Source organism: Nycticebus coucang, chromosome 15 (assembly GCF_027406575.1).
Source record: "Nycticebus coucang isolate mNycCou1 chromosome 15, mNycCou1.pri, whole genome shotgun sequence".
NCBI lineage: Eukaryota > Metazoa > Chordata > Mammalia > Primates > Lorisidae > Nycticebus > Nycticebus coucang.
The window spans coordinates 57,639,813-57,658,655 of record NC_069794.1 but is presented as its reverse complement, the minus strand read 5'-3'; the positions used below and the strand labels follow the sequence as shown (position 1 = coordinate 57,658,655).

At 34.4% G+C, this 18,843-nt stretch overlaps 1 non-coding gene across 1 annotated transcript; it reads left to right on the top strand.

Moving 5' to 3' along the window:
* The first annotated feature begins 5,900 nt into the window (after positions 1-5,900).
* LOC128567082 (U6 spliceosomal RNA) lies at positions 5,901-6,002 on the top strand. The gene has a single exon (XR_008374754.1). It is a non-coding gene; the product is annotated as a U6 spliceosomal RNA (small nuclear RNA).
* Positions 6,003-18,843: the final 12,841 nt, after the last annotated feature.

Genomic DNA, 18,843 nt, shown 5'->3' with positions numbered 1-18,843 from the left:
TTCTCTTTGCACATCCATTTGCCTTAGACTAGGCTCTGGCCCCCCACCCCCATCCACAGTCAATTCACTGTCTCTAGTTTCCCACCTGTCATCCGTCTTCACTGTCTTCTGGTTTCTGTTCTACTCAAATTGCTCTTGATCAGATCACTATAACTTCTTAGTTTTGACAGTAATGGGCAGTTTTAAAATCGTTATCTGACTTTTTCTCTCTTTCACATTGGACTTTTCCATAGAAACAAAGAAAAGAAAAAAATAAATACTTTCTAGGTCATTTCAACTGCTCCTTCTTGATTTTCTTTACGTCTCTTGATCATCCTGACACAGTCTTTCCTGGCACCTCATCAAAACTTTTTGCCGCCTGTATTTCCTGGGTGAATGCACATAGTCTTTTGGCCTGTTACATCTCTATTCCTAACCAAGACTGCTGTGGTACAAATCTGCAAAGTCTAAAAATTACTGTGCATTTTCTCTCGTCAGTCTCACAGACAACATCAAAATCAAAATTTCTCTGAAAAAGTTTTTTCCCTATGTATTCTGTATCTCCATGAGAGACATGTCTGTAACTTCAATTATCCAATACAAAATCTTGGTGTCATCCTCTGCTCCTCTCCCCTCTTCCAGCGCATCTATTTGGTGACCAGGTCTCATAAACTCAAATACTTTTATATCGTTTTACATATCCTCCTATTCATTTCAGATATTTGTGAAGTAGAGCTGATTGGATTGGGTAAAGAAATGAAAATGAAGGTTTCTCTCAATTAAATATATATATATCAGTATATATAATACATAAATATAATTATATGTGCATATACATAAAATTTGTTATAACTATGTATTTGTATATATAATACATATATATATAATTATATTTACACACACACACATATATATACACAGATAATAGAATTGTAGTAGAATTTCTCTTGCAGCAAAAGTCAATTTTTGCTTTTAATGTTTTCCAATTGATTGGATGAAGCCCAGCCACATTATGGAGTACAATTTACTTAAAGTAAGCTGGTTGTAGATGCTAACTGCATCTGCTATATATGTCACAGCAACACCTAGATTAATATTTAATTAAATAACTAGGTACTATGACCTGGCAAAGTTGACACATAAAACTAATCTTTATGAGTGAGAACAGTTGTCTAGCTTCCAGAAAAGATTTTTGCTGCCTGGAATTGATGTATATTAGCATAGTATCATTTCCTGTGGATTCTTATTAGTCGTTCTGAGTGGAAATGGGAGAGGGATAAGACTGGTTCAATTCCTATAAATGGTCTACCATCTTTGGCTTTCCTTTTTATTATAATCCCATAAAGAAAAGCAATCTGGTTAATAAATTCACATAAAGTTACTTGTGCCTGTATGAGGTACTCTCTTAAGAGTGTTTAAAAAGTGAGAGACTAGCACAAAACAAGGAGGAATCTGGATGTAAGAAAAGAACACTTTAATAGTAGGTTGTTCAGCTTACATCACAGCATATGGCTGTCTACTCTGCCCGCATACACAGCTGAGCTGGTAGGGCACACTCATCTTCCCTCCAGACCCAGCGAAGTTCATAGGATTAGCCCAGTGGCTTCACGGGAGGGAAGGCAGCCCAAACAATTATAATTCATAATGACATGGTCATGGAAACCCAGAGGTAAATAGATAGTGGGTCATCAGTATGCTACAAGTAAAGAAGAAACAAGGTGAAAGCAAAAATCTAAAAAATAAATGCACAGCTTGAAGGTTGTGGTGATGATTGCATTCAGCCCCATCATGATTTTTTTTTTTTTTTTTTTTTTGTCAATTTGTTTCTTTTTCCCTTCAGGCAGTTGAATTGTCTGCTTTTTCCTTGAAGCTGCTAAGGCTTGAGAAAGAAAACAACAGAGGCATTTTAATTAACTTAGACGCAGTGTTTGCTGGAAGAGTAGTCACTCTGAAATAACGTGCTCTCGTCTGCTCTGGCAGTAGCAGTTTCAAAGGGTCTACTAGAAGAATAAGGGAGGCTTATGTTTAAACTAAAAGTAACACGACAGTTACAAGCTCTGCATTCATGCTGTGTTCAAAAGCTTCCTCTATTTCAATTTCCCTTCCTTTCAGAGTAAGTAGGGAGGAAGAGAATAAATAATATCTTGTAGAAAGTTTCCTCCTGTGGGATTCCATCTTTCCGCAATGAGCTCCTGCACATTTCCTACTCGAAGGACATAAATGCAGACCTCCAGGGGAATTTTAAAGAAAAAGATCACCAGAAAGGTGACACTTCTAGAAATAGTACCATGGTGTTCTCTCATTAGCTTTGGCTGGTGCAGAGCTGCTTGTCTTGAAGAATTCCTCTTAAAACGTTGCACTTCTAAACATGGCATCATAAAAGGAAGTGGAAACTCCTTGCTCAAAAACAATTCATATTCTCTTGCTATCTGACCAGCATTAAGAGTCAAGTACCAGAAAGCATAGATCCTAATTTACTTTACTTACCCAGTACTTTCACTTGCTCTTTCCTACTCACTGTGATATTTGTGACAGAGCCTCTGAGAGTATCCTCAATGACTTTGTCTCCCGGTATAAACACCAGAGGGTAATTCCCTTACCTTGTCTGTGGACTGGATCTTATGGTTCCTTTTCAGTGAAAAGAATGTGGCAAACGTGATGGGATGTTGCTTCCAAGAATGGTTCACCAAAAGGCTTTGTTTTCCATCTTGAGTATCCTTTCTCCCTTTTTCATTGGTTTAATTTTAGGAAAACCAGTTGCCATGTTCTGAGCTGTCTGATGGAGTGGTTTTTGCAGCAGAAAACTTATGTCTCTAGCCAGCAGTCAGCAGAATCCTGTGGCCAGTCAATAACCTCACTAATGAGGTCAAAACTCTCCCGGAGATTGTGAGATGACTGTAGCCCGGCTGTGTGAGACATCCTGATGAAAGGACCTATCTAAGCAGTACATGGGCTGGTAACCAGCAAAACTTTAAGCTAGTAAATATTTGTTGTTCTAAGCTGCCAAATATTGACATTTTTTTTTATTCAGCAATGATATAACTAATATATTATTTTTCTATTATATTTAATATATTTTCTTTCTTTTCTACTGTACTTAATATATATTATTATATAAGTAAATAATATATATTATTTTTCTACTATATTCAATATATTTTTCTACTATACTTAATATATTTTCTTACCTGGCATGAAAAGTAAGAGAGAATGAGCAGATATCCAGATAATCTAATCAGTTTAAATAAACCAGATGCCCTGTCTACAACTCCTCAGTTTCACTGTTGTCATTGAGTAGGTTAACTTAGTGATAGCCAAATTTCTTGCTTTGCTTCCTTCTATACTCGGTAAAAAGGCTGCACAGTCCAAGAAACAGGACTCTATTCCCCATGCCCCCCATTGGTTATCTATTTAGAAAGTTGTCAATAACACTGGCAAAGATTATTTAAAAGGATACTTTAAAAGATGTTAATGTCACCAATGTTTTGCAATAAAACATATTTGAATATTAAAGCACACAGTAGAAAAGTTTCAAAATTAAAGAGTTCTAGTAGCAGAGTTTGCAGGAGAGTCATTTGTGTAAGTAAGTGTTAATTGGCAAAAGCCTAAGATAAAACACATAATCGTGCCAGAGAGCATAAAGAAGAAGAATTAGACTATTAGACATTATTATGGTCATGGTTTCATAAGTGATGGAATCCAGTAATGAAGTTAACAATATTTACATAGAGCAGTTAATAACAACAGTGAATGCTTTTGAATATTTATTACATCCTAATCACTGCCACAGTTAATCTTTATAATAAACTTTTGAGATAGGCACTATTATCATCTTCATTTTACAGATGAGGAAATGGAGGTTAGGAAAGGGGAAGAGACTTGCATAAAATCAGGCAGTGAATGGCAGATCAAGGACTGGAACCTATTTTTCTTGCTGCTTTAGGGTACACTAAAGGTAGAGTGGAAATAGATTGAATTCAGTGGTAACTGGAATCTTCTGTAATTGTTAACGGGTAGGTCTGTGATCCTCCCTTTATTTCCACATTTCTCCATTCCTAACCTCACTTAGGTGAGATGAGTCCATCAAATGAGATTTCTGTTGGCCAATAATAGCTTTACATCTGACAAAGGGCTCATCTAATTTCCTTCTGAATAGAAGTTAAAAGAAACTGATTATGTGTTCTGAGACCAGAGAGGATATGGCATGTGTAATTACATCTATTTTTTAAGACAAAATTTAAAACTGAAATTATTCTTTTACATAAAATTATATGTCCTTTTTAAAAACTAGCAAATTTATCCAACCAGGTATGTCAATTCAGAGAAAACTAACTCCCTTCTTTCTCAGGGAGAAAGAAAATTCTCTGAATTTTCTCAACCTAGTGACAAGAACATTTTGCTCAACGCTTAAAACTTCATTAGTAGAGGCACCAAGTATTTTGTTGGAAAATACCTAGATTTAAAGCAAAATATATGAATTTGATTTCTGGCTCTTCCAGGATGCTCTTATATACCATTAGGTAAGTGGCTTTGATTCTGTTTTATAAACAAGAGATTATGCTTGAAGAGAATACCCATTGTGAAACTTAAATAAAACGAAGAAAATAGAAGTCCTTTGTAAACTCTCTTATACTATAAATATGAAATTATAACTTTATGAATATGATTAAAATCCCTCTAAAATGCCTGAAATTTCTTTTTTAAAGCTTTTTATATCAGAACATAGGAGCAAAGATTTTGTTGCCCTGGTCCACATATCTCTTTGAACCTAAGAGCAAATAAATAAAGAAAACATCTTTTAATATTGAAAATTTTTTAAACCATGTATGTCACATTTTTAACCATGTATAACACATCTTAAAAAAAATACCCAAAAGGAGTTTATCTACACTGACTTTAAAAATATTACTGGGTAAAATGATAGAATATTCAGTGGGATGAACTTTGGTGGTTCTTTAGTCCTGTGGTTCTTTCTCATTCATCGGTACTTTTCACTTCCCAGAAATATTTGGCAATGTGGAGTCATGTTTGACAGCCACAGCTTGAAAGATAGATGCCACTGGAATCCAGTGGTAAGGATCAAGGATAATGCTAAACATTCAAGAGTACACAGGACAGCAAGCCCACAACAAAGAATTAACAAGTCTACATGTCAGGGTGCTGCTGTTGATAAATTCTATATTAGATGACACTTGGTAACATTGAGTCTTTCAGATTGAACTACTATAGGGTCCTAACTATTGAGGGGCTATAATGGTTCTTGATCCTTTGGTCCTTTCTCCCTTCTCCATCTAACTTAAGGGTCTTATCTTCATCATCCAAAAATACTATTTCATCCTTTTATGTCTAATATCAAAATTTGTGTGGAACCCAAAAGACACCATGGACTGCAAAAGCATTTATGTGCTACTGACACCAACTTTAAATCTTTAACTTTTCTGCTGATGACAATGCTATCTCAAAGATTTCAAGGAGCCTAAGAGTAGACTCCCAAGTAAAATCAACCTAGGTGTGGTAGAGGTAGTGCTGCCCTACAGGGAAGGTATTTTGAGAAATTTTCTACTACTTATGTCACCCCTGGTTGAAATGTATGCTATCCAATTTCCTCCCAACTTCCCTCCACTTATTTTTACTCTCAAGACTTACCACTGTACATGCTCTTGTTCTATTATAAAGATCAGTTTAATGTTATAGCAATGTCGTACATTTTGTTTGTAATTTTTAGACTGGTTATTTGTTTAAAGTTACACTAACTAAGATCATAGAGATATTTTTTAACTGAGGACTACCAGGATATGTTTCAAACCTCAAAGTAGAAGCCTAGTGATCTGCAATTTCTTAACTCCAGTTTCTATTCATGTATCCTAAACTCTGAATGAACCTGATTCAAAGGATGCCATAGTTAGGTATGTGATACCAAAGAGATGGTAACTCATATACTGAATTAGAATGATACAGAGATGATTAGCATGGCCCTTGTGTAAAGGATGACATGCTAATATAATGTCAAAGAGAATAATTCAGTAAGGAGACATACAATTCTAAAATTTATACACCTAGTACAGGTACTCCCATATTTATAAAGAAAACCCTACTAGTTCTAAGGAAAGTGATTAACAGCATCATTATAATAGGTGAGGACTTCAACACTCCAAAACAGAACTGGACAGGTCCCCCAAGCAAATACTAAATAAAGAAACCCATGACTTAAGCTTCTAAAGAAAATGAGCCAAACAGATATTTATGAAAGATTCTATACTAAAACTGCTGAATATATATTCTTGTCATCAGCACACTGATTCTCCAACATTGATCACATCTTAGGCCACAAAACATGTCTCAAAAACTTTTTTAAAAAATTAGACATTATACCATGTATTTTCTCAGATCAAAGTGAAATAAAATTAGAAATCAACTCAACAGAAACACTCAACTTTACATAAAGTCATGGAAATTAATAGGTAATCTATTGCTGAATAATTATTAGGTCAAAGAAGAAATTATGATGGAAATCACAAGATTCTTTGAACTAAATGACAAAGGGGATACAAGTTATTGATATCTGTGGAACTCAGCAAAAACAGTCCTAAGACAATAACTCATACCTTAAAATGCTAATCAGAAAACCAGAAAGATTGCAAATCTACAGGCTTCTAGGTCATCTCAAGGAATAGAAAAGAAATAGCAAATCAGTCCAAACCCAGAAGACAAAAAGAAATAACTAAGGTCAGAGCAGAATTAAATGAAATGGATAACAAAAGAATTATAGAAAAGATTAATGAAGCAAAAAGTTGGTTCTTTGAAATGATAAACAAAATCAACAGGCCTCCGTCTAGATTAACTAAAAACAGAAAAGAAAGGCCCAAGTTAGTTCAATCTGATGTGAAAAAGGAGATATTACAAATGATGCCACAGAAAAACAGAAAAGAAACTTGTATCTGAGGAATGCAAGTCCCCTTTATTTGTTAGGCCCAGAGAGACATCACACTGCAACAGAAGTCATGTCTGACTCTACAGTAAGCAAAATAATTACCTCTTACAGCCACTTGCTATGGGGGCTCTAGACTACACCAAGTAGTCATAAAATGCCACATGCTGGATACCATAACTCATATCCTATATTTTAACCATGTATAGCCAATCACTAACCAATGTTGATACCGTTACCCAGTGAGAATTCCTGTCACACAACTTTGTATCAGCCGACTTCTCATATCTTTATGCCTTTAAAAACCTGCTTGCCTTGGGGCCAAATGGACACTCCCCAAGGCAACTTGGAAGTTTTCACCCTTGGCCAACACAAACTCTTTATATTAATTTTGCTTCAGTCCCTTTCTTTAGGTCAATAGGAAGAATACACAGCATGTTCTGTTTCCCTCCTGCAAGCTTCATTAATATATGCAAAGAAATCTGGAGAAAAATTATTCTGTAGTCTGATTCCAAGACTCCTGAGACATTTTCACTTACACCACCACTTTGTGTGAAAAGTGAGCAAAGCTGGAAAATCATTGATTTTAAAGGGACACTTAAGTATTTATTAGGGAGCAAATAATAGATTATTTAATCTCAGGAAGTTAAGTAGTTTATTATTTGTCTAATTATAAACAGGGGCTCTCATCGCCATATGGAAAATCCACATGTCTGACTCAATTTCCAAATCCCTCCCACACTTTACAGAATGTTCTAAAGAGGACAATTAGTGATTATTTCCCTAATTATGTTCTTTAAGTTGCCATTCAAAGCATTCATTCACCCACTTGACCGGTTATATGATAGTTCACTGAATGTCAAAGAGATCCAAGGAAGAGGCATTATTATTTTTTAAAGAGAATACTTTAGTCAATGTAAATGAGAAAGAGATATTTCAGCAACTGTATCTACTCCTGAAATTTACATTTAAAGGGTGCACTGTGTAATCAAAATGCTAACAAGAAGTCAACATCATTCTTCTAGGGAAAAAATGACTTTTTAAAATTTGTTTGCTGAAGCTGAACAGCTTTCAAAGAAGGTGAAAAGGTAGCCAATAAGTTCAGTGTCTCGCTGAGAGACTCAGCAAATACCGAATATCTCTATCCTAACAAATCTTAATGAAAAGCTAAATCTACCTGTGAACAGAGGGAATTGATTGAGAATAAATTTACTTCATAAAGACTAAAATCAAGTGGTCATGCCATACTGTTTTGTCAAATTTGGAAAAGCTTTCTCATTAAAAAGAAGAGAACTCTGATGTACTTTATCTTCCCAGTGGCATGGGGATCCTGGAAAGATTTTGTTACCAGCAGCATGACCTGATGTCAACATCTGGAGAAGAGGCAGGAGTAATTGAGACTTGGAGCCAAACATGTCTCACCTTTCCCACAAAGCTGGTGGTGTAAGTGAAAATGGTCCCAGGAGTCTTCCCTTACTACATTGCCCCCAAAGAATTAATTATAGTGTCTGATTTAAGGATGTCTTTGGAAAGGAAAAGTGCATCCTTTCAGACCTGTATGGCCTCAGAAGCATGTTAGCACTTAAAATGGCAAGTGGAGAGTTTTAGACTACTCCATTTTAGAAAAATGAGTGTACTGGCTTACAAAACATTATAAACAAATAATTTAGCATCTTTTCTAAGCTAAAGAGTAAATTTTTGATCCACAAGTTCATATTAGGTCAACTGAAGTTCAGAGGCTTGTTTATACTTAAAGGTTCAAAATAATTATGAAACCAATCCCTCTGTATTTAAGTTTTATAAATACCATTATTACTTTAAGTTCAGGATAAATTTGTTTTTAATGGGCCCACACTTAATTTTAATAACTATCCAGGTATTAGTGTAGCCAGAATCTCTCTCTCTCTGCCAGGTCCTTGGTTTCAGAGATTCAAAAAAAATAAATCTACAGACCATGTGAGTAAGTGAAAAGACAGATTTTATTGACAAATAAGGAAGGGTAAGTCAGAGCCTTCAGCAAGCCAAAGGGGAGTTCCTGAGCAGGTAGCCCATCTGGGCCTTTTATCTAGTGTTTTATATACAGCTTTTGCTACCCTGCAGGCAGGGGGGTTGGGGAGATGGAATGTCTCAGCCATTTGGCACCATGGACTTGAGGACACAAAGTAATTTTAAAACTGCCCATACATAGGAACATAGTCTCTGTTTAGGGTGTGCGCCTTGCTCTGGATGTAATAGCTTAGATAGCACCAGGCAGACTAGATTTTCTGAGCCTGTTTTGAGCCCAGGAAATATAGTCTATGTCCAAGATGGTTTGTGGCCTATTTGGGCCTAGGAAATGGGTCCCCGTCTACCCCTGAGTGGGGTGAACCCTGTATCATTGGGATTTTTTTTTTACGTGTGTCACATATAAAATGTCTAATTGTATAAACTTAAAAGCCACCAGATGAAAATTAAATAAACAAAACTGAAAACCAGATTGGGGTTATTAATACTTTAACATACATGGGACTTTGAACCTGCCCTTACAAATAATGGGGTGCAAAGCAAGAACTGTGGTAAGGGCCTAGCTAAAAATAAGGATATTAACTAGCCACTATCACCTCAGTGCTACTCTATAGTCATATTCTTGATGGTCATAAAGATGTTTAAGTGAAACCTAAGGCTACTTTCTGAGATAACTTCTTGTTCTGCATTCCAATGGATTGGCTGAACCATCCAGGAAATGGCCCATACCAAGGGACTGATAGTTCTGCCCTGAAACCAGCCAACTGGCGAACCTTAATGGCCTAATCCTCGGCCCACCAAACTGTCTTTAAAAACCCTGTCTCCCAAATTCTTAGAGGGGTGGATTTGAGAAATTCTTCCTGTCTCACTGCTTGGTGCTATGTGGAATAAACTCTTTCTCTGCTGGAAACCCTACTGTCTTTGGGTATTGCCTTCTTCTTGACCAACAGGCAGTGAACCTGGTTTGGCAGCCAGAACATGAGATTCACAAGGGATTAGCTAACAACTGTATAAACATCTCCACTCAGTTTAAGAGCAAACTGAGAAATGAGAAGTAAATAAGGATGAAACAACACATTTACTGAGGCCTGGTTTGAGAACAGGCCTCTAAGTCAGTTAGTAAAGTGGGTTTTCTAATACTAATCCCCAGAATTCTGCACATTCACGCCTCATACTCTTAGATGGCTGATTAAAGGCTTAGAGATGGAGATAGGGTTGTTCCATAACAGGTGAAAGCTTACCCTAAAGTGAACATGCCTAAGTAGTTGTCTTTCCAAATTTACCAATCAAAAAAGTGAAGCTACTTCCCTGGGAGCAGGATCAGTAAACGTGCCTAGAGAAGTCTGGTATGTGCTTAGAGAAATCTTCCCAAATCAAAGAGAATGCCCTTTACAGTTTGTTTTCGAGTTATCATTTATATGCCAATATATTTAAGTTTGGAATCTTCACCGAAATTCCAACAAGTTTTTTCCCTTACATAAAAGAAGATTACATTTAGGGAGTTAAAATATAAAATTAATAAATATCATATCAGTGTAGAAAAACGCAAAATTGCCTTAAGGAAACTTAATTATAACCTGAGTTGAATATTTCAATATGAGTGAAGACATAATATGTATATGAATAGAAGGATCAGCTAAAGAAAAGAGAGAAAGCGAGAAGGAGGTGGGGGCTCTCTCTCTCCTTTGTGGGGCTCATTAAAGTGCTGTCATGAGAGAGGATCCTTCCATCAGTGGACACGGAAACTCAGGTCCCACTCATTGCTCTTGATCTCTTGCTTGTTGAACCAACTTTGTCCACCAACTTTGATTGCCACCTATGTAGATTTGCTCAAGGAGATAATGTCTTGTTCATGAAGCTTGAAGTTTGTTGAGTACTTACAAAAATAATTTTTCAATGGCATCTGGTTTTCTCTATGGCATTTTTTATGACGTCAATCAGAGAATGTGATGATCATATTCACAGCAGTAATCTGATCCATGTGATATTTATATTTTGTTTGGAAATTTGTAAATTGTCACTCTAGTTTTGCAGATCAGTTCTAGTAAGCCTTGGTGAAGTGAATTGACATGCACAGTTAGTATGTTGACCAAATAAACTTCTGTGCCTGCAAAGTTGAGGGAGAAGTAGTAGCAAAGTAGGTCATGTGATTGGAGCAAACATTAACCTATGAAAAAATGAGATGTAAAAGATCAGATTTTACAAGGATTGTGGAAATATAGCTGCATAATTACATGGGCACAATTCCATATAATTTACTAAAACTTCTAAAACATTCACCAAATGTTGTTTCACAAATTAGAGGAAGATAAGGAAGCATGATCTGGTTATGGAGATTGGAGGAACATAAGGACATTGATTAAAAAAATCAAAGATCTAGAGATCACTCCTAGGTATCTCAGAATTACTGAGAAAGCTAAATAGACATGATATGCATATCTCTATATTAATGGATGTGTGATTGAAAAATAGTTTTGTATTGAGTTTCATTTAATAAAACATTCTGAATTTATTACAGAATGATTTTTTTTGGTTGGGAATATTTATTAACAGAAAAGTAGACATGACAATAAGAAGACATTACCATTGAAAGATGATATGGGACTATAGAATATAAGATATGATAAGAAAGAAAAAGTGAAGCAAGATTAGAAAAATAGAAATGTGTAGTTTTGATAGCATCTCGTTGTATGCATGTAAAGTGATTTTAATGAATAATATTGTCTGAGATTTATTGAATTTGTATTTATGTTAGGTGCCATAATATAATAATTGTTTTATGCCATATATCTTATTTAATCTTCAGACTCTTATGAGGTAAATGTTATCATCAACTCTATTTTACAGACAAGGGAGTGAAGGCTTAGGAGGGGTGACATTAGACTAAGTAATGTTACTAATAAATGGAGCTGTTATTTGGACCTGAGCCTTTAACTCAAGAGCTCAGGAGCTTAGCTTTACATTTTCTTAGAAGAAATAGTAATAAAGTATATAGAGACATATACCAGTGTTTGTGCTTTACGGAGCAATGAATCAAATCCATTTTTTATGCAAGGAAGTTAACTTAGAAAACAGACTGATAACTGGATTTTGAGCAATACTTTGAAAGATGAAACTATGCAATTTAGTAGATAAAAGAAAATAGTATTTTCTTTGTTTTGTAAAGTACAGGCAATTTATCAGAGCCTTTTCAAGGAAAAGCAAAATTTAGGGAATAAATTGTACCAGATAATTTTGAATCTGTGTCTGTCCTTTAAACATATATATAGAAGGTCACTAAGGCAATATAAAGGAAGAAACACGCAAAAATTTATGATGCATTCTTACAGTCTATAGTGCTTCATAGTTTCAAGGCATTTTAATGTATGTATTTATACATTAAATATATATATTATATATTATATGTAATATATATATTCTAAGTAGATTCTGCTGAAGTAGATAACTTGGATGCATCTTTCCTATTCAGTTATCATAACATTGATGGTGAGAGAGATTAAATGACTTGTGTAAGATCATGTAGCCCCTACGAGACAGACCTGGGGTATTGCTCAGAGATCAATTCCCATGTGAAGTGGTGAATTACTGAGGAATTACTTTACATGGTTCCACAATTTGCTGCAGGAAAAAGAGTTGGACATAGATGTAAAATCACTCAGGAAATATAATCATGTTTGAGAGTATAAAATAGAAAACATAGATAATTGAGATGACTTAGAGAAAAGCCCATTGCATCCTATGACCTATACTCAGATATTAGATTCTTCTCATGGTAACTACTCACTTTGTTTCCATATATTTTCTGAAGATAAGGTGCTTTCTCAAGATCGTTCTTACCCATTGGCTTATGGGGACTATCTATAGGGTATGTTGGGAATACGTGCACTCTGCATTTCTAGGGAGACCTTTACAATACAGTGCTCTAGCACTGTGTCTGCACAGTATTGTCTGCTAGAACCCCAACTCCACCAGTCTTCTAGGCAAGTTCCATAAGCTGCCTAAGCCTCACTTTCTTCATAAGTAACACAGTATATCATATTAACACCAATTTTCTGTGAGTATTACAAAACACAATGTATGTGAAGTGCTTGGTCCTATAACTAGTATAAAAAGTGTTCAAAAGGCAGCCCCTGTGGCTCAAAGGAGTAGGGCACCAGCCCCATATGCTGGAAATGGCGGGTTCAAACCCAGCTCTGGCCAAAGACTGCAAAAAAAAAAAAAAGAAGTGTTCAATAAAAAAAGTGTTCTATTATTTCTTTTACTAGAACATGAGCATGGCACATGAGTTTCAGAGTTTCAGAGCCCTAAGAGCTATAGGATATATACAAAGTCTTACCTACTGTAATACTTCCATATAGGTAACCCAAAGGACACCAAACAACATTCCCAAGACTAACCTCCTTTTCTTTCCCTCTGAACTTGTATTTGTCCTCCATTCCCTAATTAAATAAATGGCACCACAATTCACCTGATTGTCTAAAAGTTTGTAGCAGGTAATCCTTCACTTCCTTCTCTAGCAGTGTTTGATTATCTATAGATCTACCTCCAAAATATTGATGGAAGACCAACTCTTTTCTCCATGTTCTCGTCTAGGTTGATGTGCTCACCATTTCTTACTTAAAATGTAGCAATTTCTACATCTGATCAAATTGCTTCAAGTCTTATTTTCCACCTGTTTTCCACACTATGTTCAAAGTGATTTTTCTAATACAGAATTGACATTGTTATTCTCTTCCTCCTAAATAGCCTTCCATAGCCTGCTGGATGAAATTTGTGTTTCATAGTTCAGCATACAAAAGATTTCCTGATCTGGCCTCCTTTTGTCTAACTTTATCTCTTTTCATGGCCTGTCTCTCACACTGTATCATGCTTGTTCATGATTCTCCCACTTAGTTCATACCATCCATTTCCATAGCTCATCTTTGTATCTCTGGCTGATTCTTTCTGATCCCCCAGGACTAGCTCAAGCATCCATTCCTGGAAGGCTCTATCTAGCTGTTCTCAGTATACCCTCTGCTTCTCTAGAACTGATCACGACATGTTGCCTACATTAGGCCTCCACCAAGAGAGTGTGCGAGACTTTGGAGCAAGGGCTTATTGCATTTTGGATTCACAAATTAATCCCTGGCAACTGGTAAATTCTCAATAATGTGTTTGGTAAATGTAGTAGTTGTCATGACTCTTCAATCAAGTTGTTGCTACTTCTGGGTGGTTAGATTAATGCCCTGGTTATAAGAGAAATAAGTGTCCACTAACATTTTAAAATAGACTTATTGAGGTATATTTAACATATAATTAACATATAGAAAAGTATACCATTTCAAAAGTTTTGACAGCTATCAAACAATCACCCCCAATCAAAATAAGGAATTTATTCATCACTCTAAAGTTTCCTTCTAACCCTAGATGATCCATTCATCTTACCTCTAAACCCATCCCACTTCCTGACAATCGCTGGCCTGATTGAGGTCACTATAGATTGGTTTTCATGTTCTAGAATTTTACATAAATGGACTCATACAACATATGTGCTTTTTTGTCCTTTTCTCCCAGTGATCATAACGATTTTGCCCTTCATTTATATTTGTTCTGTGTGTCATTGCTCTGTCATTTTTATTGTTCAGTTGTATTCCATAGTATGCAATACACATATATACCACCATTTGCTTATCCTTTTAACCATTAAAGGATATTTGAGTTATTTCCAGTTTTTGGCTCTTACACAAAAAGTAGTTTTGAACAATTGTATATAATTCTTTATATGAACATATACTTTTATTTCTCTGTGTTAAATACTTAGAAATGGAATGAATGGACCATATAATAGTGTGTTTAACATTTTAAGAAATTATCAAATGGCTTTCCAAAGTAGATATGCCATTTAACATTTAACATAAAAGCAATATATGAGAGTTTCAAGTTTCTACACTAACATGTTAAAACTTGGCATGGTCAGTCTTTTCAATCTTAGACATTCAAATAGGTTAAGTGGAAGTAGCTTATTAAGGCAATAATTTCCATTTCTCTAATGATTAATGATGTTTCACATGTTTTCAATGTGCTAATTTGCCATTAAATATTTTTTTGGCCAAGTAGTTGTTTAAATATTTTGCCCATTAAAAAAATTGTTTGTTTTCTTATTATCAAATATTGAAAATTCTTTATGTATTCTAAATTTAAATCTTTTATCAAAAATGTAATTTGAATTTATTTTCTCCCAGATTCATTCTCCCAACATAGTCTATAAGAGAAGTTCTTAATTTTAATGAAGTTCAATTTATCAATTTTTTTTATGAATTATGCTTTTGTGTTTTTCTAGATAAACCTAAGAAATCTTTGACTAATCAGTCACAAAGGAATTATCCTAGGCGTATCTTCTTCTGAAGGTTTGATAGATTTAGGTTTTACCTTTGGATTTTACCTATAATGTATTTTTTACCTATAATGTATTTTTTGTTGATTTTGGGATATTGGACAAAATATGAACCAAAGTTTATATTTTTAATATGTATATTTAATTTTACCAACACAATTTGTTAAAAATATTATCTTTTCTTCATTTTGTGGTTTTTCTATCTTTGCTGAAAATCAATAGCAATTTTTTAATGCTTAGCTTTTCATTCCTGGAATAACCCCCACTCAATTATGATGTGATATCCTTTTACATTTTAAAAGTCTGTTTGCTAAAATATTGGCTGAGTTTTTTGGTATGTGTTCATGAAGGATGTTAACCTGTAACTTTCTTTATGAGAGATTTTTTGTTAGCCATACATTGTGTTTACTAGATATAAGGCTATTTAGATCGTCAGTTGCTTCTTGATTGAGCTTTGTTTTCTATCTATTTTAATAATTTTATCACATTTGTCTACAATCCTAAAATTTACAGGCATAAAATTGTTCATGTATTCCCCAGTTTTCCTTTCAGTATCCATGCAATCAGTGGTCACATAACCTCTCTTATTCCTAATATTGGTAATGTGTGTGCTCTCTCACTCTTTTCAGTGAATAGCATAGCAGATTCTTCTCAATTATATTGATCTTTTGAGAAAATCAACCTTTGGTTTCATTGATTTTATTTGTAATTTTTATTTTTTTATTTCATTGATTTCTTCTCTAATTTTTCATCTTTTCTTCTGCTTAGTTTAGATTTACTTGGTGTCCCTTTATCTGGCTTTTTAAAATGGAAAATGAGGTTTTTAAATTGAGATCTGTCTTTCTGGCTAATAGTTAATCTGTCTTGTAGTTATTGGTTTGATGTTGTGACTAAACATTTCTGAGAACTTTTCCCAATTCCCCATGAAGTATAAAGTGTTATACACTGCTTGTGAGAACAGGCACTATTTTCATCTCTGTCTAATAACTAATAATCGTTTCCTCTAATCTTTTTGTGTGGTTTTTCCTAGCTCTGTGAAATGTCTTTACATGCATGGCCCAATCAGTAATCAGCAGTATACTCCAAAGAAAAGACCAGAACCTTTTAGGAATTCTCTGTGTAGCTCTCTGCCTCCGGTATTCATCCTGTGAATTCTAGCTCAGCTGCACACTCCCACCAACATTTCCTCAACTCTGGGGCTAGCCCTGTTCTGTGTGGTTTTCCCTTCTCTGGATCACGGCCTGAAATCTCTTTAGTTAGTAATCTGGAGAAATTATAGGACTCACTTCATTTGTTTTTCTTCTCTCAGGAATCACTTCCTTTATCATCTGATGATCAATATATTGAGAACTGTTGCTTTTCATATTATATTGTTTTTGTTTTTACTTACTTTTTATTTATTTGTTTATTTATTTTATATTTTTGCTTACTTTTTATTTGCTTGCTAGAAGAAGTTCTCCAACTAACTTAAGCATCACTTTTTTTTTTTTTGTAAGAACATCTAACATGAGATTTATCCCATTAGTAAGTTTTTAAGTGTATAGTACAGTATTGTAAACTTTAAGTACAATGTGCAGCCAATCTCTAGAACTCATCCATCTTGTATAACTAAAACTTCACAGCCATTGAAAAACAATTTCCCATTTCCCTTTGCCTGACAAACACACAGTGCCTGGCAACCAACATTCTACTTTCTGCTTTTATAAGTTTAATTATTTTTGATACCTCCTAAGTGGAATTATGCAGTATTGGCCTTCTATAATTTTTAGCAATATTCATATTTTTAAAATTCAGTGCTAGTAGAACTCCACCTTATTTATTATAAGCATAATGTAAAATCCACTAACACAGGAAGAAGAAAACTGGAAAAAAAACATGTAAGATAACTTTCTAGATGTAATCACTTCAAATATTACTTTAGCGCAATCTATTTTAAATATGCATAAAATTATTTTTTATAAATAAAAATTAGGTAATCCCACTCATATCACAGCAGAACTCACTTTATTATTTGATATCTGTAGTATTTTTACATGATGGAATAATTTCCCTCTGTGTGATTTTTACTGGTTCCATACTCCTCCATTTTATGGATGTGCCAAAAAATTATGTTCCACAATTGTGTAAAATTGTGTTATAACTCATTGAACCAATCACTTATTGCCTAGCATTTATGTTGTATTCAATTTCTCACTTTTACAAATAGAGCTGAGATCTTTCTAGTCGATAAATCAGTTTTGCTACTTACTATAATTTCCTCAAAAAAAATTCCTAGAGGTAAAATCACTTGTTCAAAGATATATACATTTTTAAATCTTTGACTGTTTATGGCAAAATGTCATGTGAATAACATACAAGCAGAATACTAAACTGCCTTTTCCCCTACTCCCCTAGCTATCCTAGCTACTGTTTTTTTTAAACAACATTTTTCAAATGGTACCTTGTTTTTGTGTTAGTGAAATTCTTCCTCTGTTCCCAACTATGGCATGCTTTCAATTCTTTTTAGAATATCTTCATAGCAGAGTTCACAAAAATTCAATAAGACACTTTGACTTGGCACTGTTAGTTTTCTTCACTCCTTAACAAATTTTAGGACCAAAGTATCATGGCTTGGCAATTGCCTCTCTTCATCTCACTCAATCCCTTCCACATTCCATTTTGACTGAGGTTCTTCTTTTCCCTCAAGTCTTTCTTTTTTCCTAATTCACATATTGGGTTGTACACCTCAATCTTCTATTTTTTTTTCATATCATGCTATATATTTTTAGTGGTGAAACAAAATATATTTCTATCTTATAGATCACTCACTAACCTACCTATTCAGGACTTCCAATAATTGATTGAGAAATTCAAATGCAATTCAGAACATTAAACGAAACAAATATTATACCAAAGGAAAGAAGATAGTACCATTGCAGGCATTCTATTTTGGGGCTCGTATATCCTGGAATGGGCTCCAAGACATTAGGCCTGTGTGAAGCATTTGACAGATATGATAGTACAAATAGAAAATTAAAGACTATATATATATGTAAAGTATATGTCTATCACATATGTAATATATTTGTATATCATATTATATATACATATGATATATAATACATATGCATGTCATATATAAAATATATATTATATATGATATAAACTATATACAGGGTGGCCATAAAGTTCATTTGTAATTCACACTATTTAAATTGCACATGAACTTTATAGCCACCCTGTATATCAAAGATAATATATATCATATCTCAACCTACAAATAAGGCATTAATAGTAACCAAAGAAAAATATAAATACAGCCTCAGAATGTGGATAGCATCTTGTTCAAACTCTTCTTATATATGTGGATCAAAATATATTATAGAAATTAAGCTTTTTCTTAGATCCATTACTGCTATGTTGCATCACCTTTCTTCTTTCCTCCTGTATTGAACGCTGTTGTTGGCAACTATGATAAACAAGATAGACTTCTTGATGTCTCTCCAGAGCTTATTCTTCCCTGGTGTTAATACTTACTCTTTAGTAAAAATTGCTTTCTAAGTGGCTTCTTCTCCTGCTT